General features: G+C 56.4%; 1 protein-coding gene across 3 annotated transcripts in view; it reads right to left on the bottom strand.

The window, feature by feature from the left end:
• Positions 1–12,545, bottom strand: part of SORCS2 (sortilin related VPS10 domain containing receptor 2) — a 446,054-nt gene that overhangs the window by 280,937 nt on the left and 152,572 nt on the right. The window contains exon 1 of one of the 3 annotated variants that reach the window (XM_072946641.1): positions 601–710. The exons of the other annotated variants lie outside the window; for them this stretch is intronic. The gene's annotated coding sequence lies outside the window, so the exon portion shown is untranslated. Of the gene's footprint in view, positions 1–600; positions 711–12,545 lie in introns of those variants that run through there. 3 annotated transcript variants of the gene reach the window in all.

Raw genomic sequence — 12,545 nt, 5'->3', positions numbered from 1 at the left:
CCCGGGATGAATCCCTCACAGGGAAGTCGGTTTCTCTCCATTTAAGAGAAACCGACTCTGCGTTTATTCACCAGAGGGAGGGATCCTGCTAAGACCACGGAGGGGAGAGAGAGGGAGCCCGTTAGGCTCAGAAGGCCACGTGGCGGGTGCTGCTTCTCCAAGGTCCGGCTCGGTCAATCCCACCAACGCGCTGCAGACACCCAGGGCTGCCGGCTCAGGCCACCGGCCGGCGCTGACTCACTGCTGCCACCCCACCACCACCACTCTGTGAAGCCCTCCCTGATGCTCCAGGCTGGCGGAATCCCACATGCCCCGGGAGCCTCCCTGGAGGTTCTCACGCCCACGTGGACCAAGGAAGTACTTGTCAAAGCTGTTGGCCTTCCGTCCACAGGGCAGACTCCCCGGGTGCCCGCAGCTGCCAGCTCTCCCTCCTGAGGCAGTGCCCCAGCCCCTGGCTCCAGGCGACTCCGCAGAGCCTGGAGGACTTCAGAGGGGGAGGACCACGTTCCCGGAGCCCGAAGGGTCAGGTCTGAACCCTGTCTCCACAGCGTCTGAGCCGTGTTCTCCCGGCCTCACCTCTTGGAGCCTCAAGTTCCTCACCTGTGACACGGGAGCGATGCTGCCGGCTTCCAGAGCTGGAGCGAAGATGCAGTGAGTCTGGAGGGGCGCAGTGAGCACAGCGGTGCTCAGGCTCTGGGCTAGGGGTAGGGCGAGGCTCGTGGGCAGGGCCAGGGGGAGGGTCTGGGATTAGAGTTAGTGTGAGGGTTAGGGTGGAGATTAGGCTTGGGGGTAGGGTTGGGTTTAAGGTTCGGGTACAAATAGGGTTGCAGTAAGAGCCAGATGCAGGTTGGGGCTGGGCAGGAGTCGGCATGTGCTGTCTCCAGGAAGTACTGTTTTGAATCTCCTGGTCTGGCCAGAGCTTGTTTAGTGTGAGAAACATCGTGTGTAGATGAGGTGTAGGTGAGATGCTACTGTGTACACTGAAATACTCTGAGAAGTTTGTAAATCAACCCGTCAGCGGTCAGACCTACCTACTCACCACCATAGGCACATCTGGCCACCTCTGGGCCCATTCTTCTGCCTCCCCTGGCACAGACCCCTGTACCTCTCCACCTACAGGACCAGCATAGCTGCCACCTCCTCCAGGAGGCCCTCCAGGATGTCTCCAGACTAGGTTGCTGGCTTTTGATGATACCCACTTTTCCCTCAGCAGGCATGGTCTTTGGGGGCTGGGCCCCATCCCCTCACCACCTGCTCTGCCCTGAATCCCAGCACTAGGGTGAGGCCCACTGCAGGGAAAGGTGCACCGCTGTGGAGCCGGCCCAGCCTGCACGTGAACCCTCATTGCTATGTGATGTCCCTCTCACCCTAGCATCACTTCCTCGTCTGCAACACTGGAGGACAACGGCCACACGTCTCCGAGCAGCTGAGCTGATGAAGTGTGATCACATTAGCAGAGGGCCTGGCACGCTGCCTGTCTCAACCAAGGAGGGCTGGACAAATGACCGTCCCTTCCCTCCTCAACAACTAGGGTGAGACAGAGGCCAGCCGCCCTCGATGATGCCATGCCTCGGGCTGAGTCACCGGCCCCAAATAGGGTCCCTTTCTTCCCACAAAGCTGTGACCTCATCTGGCCATTCTGTCCTGGCTGCCAGGGCCCCGGCGGTGGCCCAGCTAGAGGAGCGGAAGTCGGAGCCGCCCAGCAAGCCCACCTCGCTCCATCTCGCTGGGGTGACCGTGCAGCCTCCCCCGCCAACCCCCACGCTTAGGAAAGGCGAGAGCGACAGGCCACCACTTCCAGGAGCAGGGGAGGCTCTGGGAAGAAAAGACAGCTCTCTGCACATGCAGAAGGCAGAAGACCCTTCAGAGAGTCCCTCGTTTCAGAAGCTTTTGCCGACACAACGAGGCAGTCTGAGGACAGCACGGCATGTGGGGGGTTGAGGAGGGCAGAGGAGGGTTTGTGAAAAGGGTCTGGGGTGGGAGGGCACGCATTCCTCTCCCTTCCAGGAGGAATGACATGGGTGCACAGAAAGGATGTTGGCCAAACAAGGCAGACAGGGCAGCATGGATCTGAGCACACACGCCCATCAGAACAGCAGCAACGGCGGGCTCCCTCCGCATGATGGGAAGGCCCTGCCTAGGCGTCCCCAGGACGTGGGGGCCACACACGGGCCGGGATGTAAGAGAAAAAGGCATTGGAGGCAAGAAAAAGAACAACTCACCGGAGCCGTGGACTTGAACCCGTGACCCCGCCCACTAGTGGCCACGACCCCTTGTCCCTGGGAGAGACAGTAAGATGCAGGCTCCCCCAAAGCAGGGTCCTCGGGGGCTCTCCTGGCCCCTGTGGTGTCCATGCTGGCGGGACACTCGTCACCCAGAGCAGCAGAAGTGCCGTCATACGCAGAGGCACGCGTGGCCCCTAAAGTCCCCTAACCCCATTTCCTTACGCAGCTGCCCAGCCTCCCGGGGAGGCAGGTGTGGCTTTGAGACCAACGTCCGGCCCACAGAGTCCACAGCACATGGGCAGCAGCCGTGTGCATCCCCTGCGTGCCCGAGCCGAGAAAATCTCCTCTTTATCCTCACTGTTCATTGAAATAATATTGATTTACTCTGTCCTGGGCCCTGTGCTAAGCACTTGACAGACGTTATCTGATTTAATCCTCCTCATAGCCCTGGTGGCTGGGAACCACTTTGTCCCCATTTTGCAGGTGTGGAAGTTGAGGCACACGGAGCAGGGGTCTGCTTGCCCCAAGCCCAGTACTGTGATTCCACAATGTGGCCCCAAGGCCCCCAGGGGACTGGCTGGGAAAAAGGAGGCCCTTCACCCCGGGCATCCCTCTGTGACCAAACGCCCATCCCCAGCTTTGGCCTCGGAGGTGCCCAATCCAATGGGTGCAGAGCTGCCCCCTCGCAGTGAACGTCCGGGGCTCACGGCCCCCAGTGCTGCCCAAGGGCGACGCTCTCCCTGGCTCAGTGCTGTATGCTCCGTGCTGACAGGCTCTCCCCGGCCTTGGTGGGTCGGGCCAGGAGCCAGGCTGGGCTGGGGGCCGCCAGGGTGGCCGCAGCATCCCTCCCGCCCCAGCTCGCCATGACCCAGCCAGGTCCCCAGTAGACACTCGCCCCACGGGCTTTGCATTGGATGTTTTACAGTTCCAGTCTCGCCACTCCTCTGAAAGCCCTCGTCCAAACAAAAAGCTACATGAAGGTTGATTTATTCCCAAGGCCTCAAAACGATTGCACAGACTGACTCCAGGAGCATCCAAAGCCCGGTCTCCAGCCTCGCCTTTGTGTCAGCACGTGGCAGGTGTTGGGGAATGAATGAGAGGACGAATGAACTAGTGCCGGCCAGGCAGAGAGGACGTGCCAATCAGGCAGGACCTGCCAATCAGGGAGGACCCGCCCACCTTGAACAAGCACCACCCCTTCACACCTGGCCTGCACCTTTATCCCACTCTTCCTGGCTCGGCCTTCAGCTTCCTGTTCCTGTAACATCCCTGGCCTCTCCCGTCCTCCTCCCCTCACCGGGCAGGCACACCCCCGCTCCTCCTAGGGACGCCCCGCAGGCGTGTCCGTCTGGAAAGACTTCTGGAGCCCTCTGCCCACCTCCAGTGAAGGCTGGGGCCCCCGCTGGGCCCCGACAGACCCTGGGTGTGATGGACTGAATGCCGCCCCCAAAGTATGTCCACCTGGAGCCTGTGCATGTGATCGTTTTGGGGAAAAGGGCCTTTGAGGATGTAACTGAAGATCGAGATGAGATCTTCCTGGATTACGTGAGGGCCTGAAACCCCGTGACAAGTGTCCTTATGAAGAAAAGGAGAGCTGACTCAGGGAGAAGGCCACGGGAAGGTGGAGGCAGAGATCAGGGTAACACGTCTACCAGCCAAGGAACCCCAGAGATGGCTGGCACACCCCCCCTAGAGCTGGAGAGGGGCCTGGAACAGAGCCTCCCCCTCAGCCTCAGAGGGAACTAGCCCGGCCGACCCTGCGATCTTGGACGTCTGGCCCCCGGCACGGGGAGAGAATACATTCCGGTTGTCTAACCACTCAGTGTGCAGTCATCTGTACGGTGGCCCTAGGACACTGACACAGGCACAGGCATTTTCCAGATGAGGCCACTGAGGCTCAGCTTGTTGGAGGTGACAGCTGGGAACAGGCAGGGCTGGGGTCTCCACCGGGGGCTGCCTGACTCCACAGTTAGGTACTCGTCCCACCGCCCAGGCGCCCCTTCAGAGGGGCCTCAGCCAGGAGGAGGAATTGGGAGGCTCCACACAGCAGCTCAGCCCCCAGGGGTCCCTACTCACCCCCTCCCCAGGGTCCCCCTGGGTTAATGACAGGTTCCCCACTGTGGGTGGTGCCTGACCAGAGAGCTAGTGCGAGAAAGCCCGGCCCCCCCACCAGCCAGCCGCCCTTCACAGGCATGAAGCCCAGTGTCCCGAAGAGAAGAGAGCTGAGAACCAAGTTTGAAAGGACCCCTATAAATCAAAATCAGTCGGCAGGAAATAAATGTAGGAACATTATCGATCTATGGAAAACGGCATTCTTACATCAAATCTGTTTAAGAGATAATGTGAATTTTAATAGGTGGGTCCTGGTAGACTTCTCCACCTCGGCTATCGTTTAAAAATATTGTTTACTCTCCATTTCTCATGACCTGACATGACTGAATTTTAATTTCACTCTTCACTCCTTTTTAATAATCACTGTAAGTAAAAATTTTAATGAAATTGTGGGATTTTTTTTTCTTTTAGCCTTTGCTGTTCAAAACAATGCTTGTGTGTCTACCTGGAAGAGCTGGTGTTTTTCAGACCTGTTTATGGTAATAAAAGGTAATTGGATAAGCTGTGATGCTGCTGGGCCACACTTCTCAAGACATAAAACGTGCCCTGGGGTGGCTCCTGGAGGTGGGGGGACGTTGCTGATCCTGTTTTTGAAACAAAAATGCCTCCCCAGGCTTCAGTGCCCACCCCCCACCAGTTCCCAGTCAGAAAAGCACGTGTTCACTCCTTCCAGGAATTTCTCTTTGGAAGCAATGCTGTCACATCAGAACAGGGGAGCCAGGAGCAAAGGGAAAGCAGGTGGTGAAAGAGAGAGCCTTTGGCTGCATCCGACAGGGAAGGCCCAGATTCCGGCCACAGCAGCCCCTAAACAAGGTCGCTTGGCCTTACAGAGTCCAGGCAGGCCGGTCGCCCACCAAGGCCCGTCCCTCAGAATTGCCAGGAAGGAAGGGGGCTGGTGGATCAGATACCAGCTTGGGAGGAAGCCACCAGGGACCATCTGAGCTGTGTGAAGACTAATTTATCTTCTGAGAAGGCCGGGGGGAGGGACCATTCTGTCCCTGTTCCTGGAATCCACTTCTCTTAGCCATCTGGGGTCCAAAATGACCTCGGGGGGCCTGAGGCACTGGGCCCTCGTGGGCCACTTCCTCCATAAAAACATATTAACAATTCCATTTTACAGCTGCAGTGGTATAAAGAAGAATATATTCATATTATATATCAAAACATTTCCCTGACTTAAAAATTTATTTCTCATCTTCTGAATTTAAAGGAAATTAAAACATTCCTGTGGGTCTTTAAATGTCTCTGGCACAGAGCCCTATGTCTGCAGGAGACTCCCACCTGCCCACCAGAGCCCAGCCCCCTCCCTCCTCCCTCCCTGGACCCCTGGGCAGCACCCCAGCCCACTCTCCAGACCTGCAGTCTGACCCCCCGCAGTGACTGCACACTGGGTCCCAAGTGCAAACGGTCAGTGACACCTGCCCTCTCACCTAAAGGACAGTGACTCTGACATCTCCTCTGGAGGGGACCCCTGTTAAAGAGCTCAGGACAGCTATAAACACCCAGGCACATGGGCACAGTTTTCCACCCTATTTCAGGATCTACAGACCAGTCTGAGACCCAGTCAGTCTACAGGACCAATAAGCCCTTTCCAGTTGCCCGGCAGGGTGGGCAGGAGATCAGTGTCAAGCTCCTCTCGTGGCCTTGACCAGTCTCGGGGCCCTATCCGAGGGGCCTGGTCTCTGCCTCACTGGGCCAACAGATGTGGGCGCAGCCTGGAGATGTCACTAGGGAACTCACTTCACAACCAGTGATGCTACATGAACGCAAATGAGGACGGTGAGGCCCCACTCCCAGGCGCGGGCACCCCTTCCTCCCCCCAGTCTCCCACTGCCTGGACCCCTCCCTGGCAGACAAGGTCTGCGGGACCAAGACCCCCATCACTCCTGCACTCAGCTCCAGGCATCAGCTTTGCCCTGCTTTGGGGCCTGGCTCACCCTACTCCTTGCCCTAAAATGCTTCTTCCAACCCACGTGACGCCACCCACCCTTCAGGGTCCTCCGAGGCCTCGGGGCCTCTCCTGTCTCAGGCTTTCCCGGTGATGCCGAGTCTTGTGACCTGCGTCACTTTCTCCCTCGCATCCTACCCTCATTCCCCAGCCTGCTTCCTCCCCCCCGGTGGGCTTGGTGCCCACAGCTCTGGCATTGGGAGGGACCGGTGCCGTGAAGGCGGTCTGTTCCTCGTCGTCACTGCTGACTGCTTGGCATCCTGCCTCCTCCGACAGGTCACCGGGGCGGCCGTCCCTCCTGGGAAACTGGGACCAAAGGCTTGCCCATCCTGCCGCCCCGGCGCTTGGCACACAGTAGGTCCTCCAGCTGCAGGCGGCTGCAGGCCAGAGCTGGTGCTGCCGCGGCAGAAGAGGGCGGGGGATGACCCTGTGCCGCCCATCAGGACGTCTCGGGAGGCTTAGAGCTACGGGTGTCCCCTGTACTGGGGCACGCTTTCAAAGATGGTTTAAATCATGCTTTGCCTAAGAAAGGGTGGGGGCAGCTGGAGGCTGGCTTCCTTTTGCATCCAGACCCCTCTCACTCACCCACCCTTCGCCAGGGATGCCACGCTTATGGGGGAATCAGCCTTCACCAGGGAGGAGGACGAGGAAGATGGCTGTGGGCAAGTGGGCTTTCTGCTAAAAGGGGATCTTTTAGGTGCAGCTGCTGTGGGGAGGCCTTTGGCATCCTCCGTGGAGAGGCTGCCCCTAACGCCCGATGGCCTTGAGCATCGCCTACTCCCTCGGGGCTCACATCCCGGCCCTGGGCTCCGTGTCTCTCTCAGAGTCCCTGTGCTGAACACTCTCTCAGCTGGGCCTCAGGTCAAGGTGGCCACCCTGTCCCATCCAAACAGGGCCAGGAATCCCCATCAGCATCAGGCAGCCACGCGCGCGGTTCAAGAAACCCACATCTGACCATTCAGGGGCCACGTGCAACAGCAGTACCGGAACCGCCCGCCCGGAGGCACCTTAGTAAGTTGTCTTAAACCACCCCACTTCCGTTTCTTCATCAGGAAACTTTCACACCACTTCCATAAACAGAAAAGTGAGCATGGCTGACGTGGAGGTCAGCGGACGGCAACTGCAGCGCGAACAACGCAAACGATGCGTCCCCTCCTTCTGCGTGTGGTTTACCCACGATAAGCCAGGACCCTGGGCCTGCCCTCGCTTCAGCTGTCAGGGGCGTGCTCGCCAGAAGCCAAGCCGCTCCCCTACAATCAGGATGGGGAAGAGAAAGAGGCCTGCCATCCCCTTTCAGGCCCCAGGGTCACTCGGCACACCTGTCCTCGTCCCTCCTCGGCAGCAGAAGTTCCACACTTTGGAAGACACCCAGCTTCTCCAAGCGCAGAATCCCTGCCCCACTCAGCACGCTCGCCACAGCCCCGGGGAGCTCACTACCTCACCAGTGCGACTCCAGCAGGACAGGAAACGCCAGTGAGACTGCTGACGGGCCCCAGCAGCTTCAGCTTCTGTAAAACCAGACTGACAACAAAAGCCCACCCTCTGTGAGTGCTCTTTCTGTGAAGCCAAAAAGCTGGGGAGCTCACAGGCGAGATTCGTATTCGTGGGCAATGACTCTCTTCAAATGGAGCCGGGCTTGCGTGGAGGCTCAGGTTAAGCCCCAAATCCCCGGCTGGTGTTGAGCACATCTTTGAGACCAGTGACCCTGGCCTCGTCGGCCCTTATCTGGCACCCGAGAACTCATAGCCGGGGCGGCCTCTGGGAGACTGTGCCCCTTGGAAGGAGATTCTCCTGGTGACGTCGCCAGAAACTGCTTCCCTGGGCAGTCCTGGACGCTCACACTTTGGAAGTAGCTGCTGCTGAGAAACCTTCGGGGGCCTGGGACTGGCAACGTCCCACATCTCCAATCCTGTCCCCAGCCGGGCTCTGGGCAGCTGGAGGGGGAAAGGTTGCCAGCAGACTGGGGAGGGGGAACGGGCCCAGGAAGAGGCAAATCATCACAGTCGTGCTTTGAACGTCTGAGACTAAGTATTTTAAGAAAAGCATTTTTAAAATAACATTTGGTGGTTTCTAAAAAGCAAATTTCTCCAGCTGTCTTCACCATGTTTTCTAAGCATGTCACAGCCTAAATGAATGTAGGACATTCACAGAGGTCTTAGTATAAATCCTGCAAACAAAGTGACATCTTTCTAGTGAGTCCCCTGCCTCTGCTTAGAAGAGTCCACAAATCGTCAGGGTCTACAAGTTCTGTCCCGCTCTAGCTACGAGTCTCCGCAAGTTGCCCATCTCTCGAGCCTCCGGCATCCCATCTGTAAAATGGGACTCCGGTAATTTCCGCATACCTGCTGTGAGAAGACTGTTTAGTGGGGAGGCTAATACCCTGTAACTCTCATCTGCGGATGAAGCCTCACTGCGGATGTATGTCTCTATAGCTGCAGCTTCCCAGCCAAGCTGCCTTTTAGCTTGCACACCTCGTAGGATGGGGAGCTCCCCACCTCCCAAAGCCCCCCTCGTCTTTAGCTGAACTTGTCTCCCATAGGTCCCAGCTCTGCCTCATGGGCCCACACAGGCTGCATCTGCTCCCAGAGTCACCCTAGAGGCACTCAACAGCCGTCCTGTCCTCCCTCTTCCCTGCCCAGGACTCAAGTTGTCCAGCTCCCACGAACTCACTGCAAACCAACAAACTAGGGGCAACTCACAGACTGCATGTGATTTCTCAGAGAGTCCTTATTTTCAAAGCAAGTCCACGTGGAGAGCTGGTCCATTCTCCAATCTGCCTCCCTCCAACCTGGCACCCTCAGCCACCCTCCCAGGCACAGGGACCCAGGGCAACAGACTTCCACAATGACTGCACACTCCTGCTTTAAATGTGAGCGACCTACTGATCACACCAGATCAGACAAAGACGGTCTATGTATGATACTGGGAAATTGAGAGGGATCAGATAAGAGGCTCTCTTTTGCTGACTGTCTCAGCCAAGATCAATTATAAATGCCAAGCATCCATCTGCATCCATGCTGGACAGTAGGGCCAGAAAAGAAACGTGACCTTTCCTCTCAATGAGACGGTCACAGAATGGGCCTAAGCTTGGGTGGGACAGACCCGGGTTAATTCTTAGCTGTCCGGGATCGTTTGGGTAGGGAGTGGGCCTGGAGAGGGTGGTGGAGACTGGGAGTAACCCAGGGACACCATGTTCAAAGCCTGGCACATGGAGTTCTCTGAGGAGTGGGGAAGGGAAGGCGCCCCCCATAGGTGCTTTAAGTTACCTCAATGGACCCCCCAATAATAAACATCAGCCAGCAGAGAAGCAATCAAATCAATTCCAACAGAGGTGTTAGTTTCCTTCAAGGTCATTTTCATCAACCAAATTGGTTTCATTTTCATGGCCAAGAAGAGCCACCAGCTTCCCACACTTGTATTTAATATAAATATACCTGTAATAAATAAACATGAGCCTGCTTCTCTAAAAATTTCAGGTCAGTCTAAGGAATTTTAGCTAAAAGCAGAGGGAAATATATATATACACATATGTGTGTGTGTGTATGTGTGTGTGTATCCTTCACCGTGGAAATGCATATATTGGCAACCTGTTTGGAGAGGGGAAGATGGCGGAAGGGTTGGGTTCTATTTTTGAAATCTCATTTACAAGCGCTCCCCAGGGTGGAGTCACTGTGTCTTCCTCCTAAGGGTGAGGATGGGAACATCTGGCAGGATTGTCCCTTATGTCCACGAGACAGGATGCTGCCATCACAGGGGTGACTTGTTATAGAACAGACCTGTCAAATCAGGCTCCACACGTAAACTTCCTGAGCTGATTTAGTTAAATCGCCAGCTTGGCATTTCATCGCCAGCTGTGTCGGAGGGCGTTCTACCGTCCTGGGTGAAGGAGTGCCCTGCCACCATCACACCAGGGCCAAAAGCAGACCCATCTCCATCAACTTGACAAAGACAAAAACTTGAATTAAGAGCCCTGGCTAAAATTAACAGTGATTGAAAGTTAATGACGGGGCAAATTTGGCAGAACGATTTCAACGTGCGTCAAGATGCGGTCTCGGCTGTCAGATGGGAAACTGAAGTGCTAAATGTCAGTGGAGATCCAGCTGAGACCACGGCCACGTGGCTTTGTGAGTGCCTTCCTTCCACGAGGTTCAGACCGTTGGCAGAAGGTCTGATCTGCCAGCCCATCACTGTCTCCAGCTTTGGGGCTGGACTAACACGTCTGCTTGTCAGCATTCAAAGCTGTATCCGTGTGTCATCTCGGCACTGTTTACTCTGAACAGCAAGCAGAAGCAGCAGCTACTGGGTGAATAAACTGTAGCTTAACCGTTTAACTCAATCAGCAAACAAATCACGGGAACAGAGACAAACAGCGATCCGAGATAATACGACGCAAAATTATAAAAATTATTTGAAATTCTACGCACAGCAGGTCCTCCCTGCGCTTTCACAAGCACACTGAAAATCTGCGTGTCTGTTTCCTCCACGACACTGCGAACTCTTTGAAGGCAACAACCATGGCCCGTACCCATGTTCCGATGCCAGCCCTGGTGCAGGGCCAGGACCAAGTGGAGGAGCCGCAAACTCCTGATAAACTAACTGGGAATGTCGCTCCGTGTAACTGTCAAAAACATCATGCCCACATACCTACATACGAACCCACAGAGACGTGGGCACAGACACACAGACACGCGCAGAAAGCGAACCAGACAGAAGGGTGTCCGAGGGTAAGCGTGCTTGTCAGGGAACTGTTTTCTCTTCCTCACACTTGCAGGTTTTTCTGTAATGAGCATGCTTTGTATTTACTACCTGGGGGGAAACTCTATGCCCCAAGGGGTCGTGTTTGGTACAGCTGCGCACAGTTACAGAGCTGTGTGCAGATGGGCATGAGATGGCCAGAGACGCAGACTCAGCTATCCAACTGCGCTCCTACTATGTGCAGAGGACTGCCTCCGATTGCTTTGAATCTTCTCGCATTGAATTCTCACAATCACCTGGCTCTTGTGTTTACATCACAAACATTTACCCGGAGATCTCTAAGCTATAAAGCGTTCGCCTAAACTGATCTTCATAACATCCCTGTGATGAGGTGCTATTATCCCCAGTTGCAGCTGGTGCTCAGAGAAGTTAAGTAACTGGCACACAGACACCAAGCGACTGATGAGAAAGGGGCTTGAATGAGACTAGCGGGCCGGCCAGGTCCACCCGCACAAAATCGGACACGTCTTGCTGCCCCCACCCACCCTGTGGGCTCTCACAGTGTTGCGGCCGTCCCAGAGCCTCAGTTCCCTCTAACGATTCTTGGGTGGGTGGGTGGTTTAAATGGCAGTGTGGTTGAAATGTGCGATGCTGTGGGCTGCCTTGTTAGTGTTTTTGTTGTGGCTGCTATGCCATTTCCACTAGGCTGGCCCAGGCTGTTCTGGGCAGCCTGGCCGGAACTGAAACGCTCCTCTGTGCAAACCAAGGTGGTGGAGCTTGGGGTCCCCTCGTGCTCACCACCACTGTTCACCAGAACTGGACCCGATCCCCAAAGGCTGGCCCTGGCAAGCCCTCACATCCAAAATCACACAGCAGTGCCCCGCCAGTGAAAACATGGGAGTTTTCATGAACTAAGACAGAAGCCCATGGAGCTGGCCTCCATGCTTCCGGAACTTTTCCATTTATCATCTGAATGAGACACTGATACAAACACCCAGCACCCCCATGTGATGATTCCACATCCCCACGCTTGACTCAGAGGTAGGAAAAAACACAGACGTACCACCTGAAGCCGAGTTTCCCGTGAGCAGAGGAGTGAGCTCCTCCCCCCTGGGGACAAGCAAGCAGACGCCTGGACAAGGTGTGCAGGGGGTTCGCGAGAGCCGGAGCTGGACCAGGCGGCCTCTCAGGCCCTTCTCCCTCCCGTGTGCCAGGACCCACTCCGCACACTGTCGTTCCTCACTGCCACGCCAGGAGCCTGGCGACGGATGGACTTGGTCTGACATTTCCCTCTGAGGGTCCCTCCCATCCCAATCCGGATTTGGGATCTTTCGGTATGTCTGCAATAAAGCTCCAACCCGAAGATGACGTCCCACCATAAGGGGAGCTGGGGTCGGGGTGTGCCGGCTCAAGGCCCTTCCTCCAGTCAGAGACGCGGGCAGGAGCACAGGCCGCTGCAGAGTCAGGGTGACAGCAGAGACCCGAGCCTGTGTCCCTGTCAGGGAGGGGACGCAGCACTGCAGGGGCCGCTGCTGAACGTGAACTGCAAAGCGCGGGTTGCTCAG

The sequence above is a fragment of the Vicugna pacos genome, chromosome 2 (genome assembly GCF_048564905.1).
Source record: "Vicugna pacos chromosome 2, VicPac4, whole genome shotgun sequence".
NCBI lineage: Eukaryota > Metazoa > Chordata > Mammalia > Artiodactyla > Camelidae > Vicugna > Vicugna pacos.
This window is presented reverse-complemented; position numbering and strand designations above follow the sequence as displayed.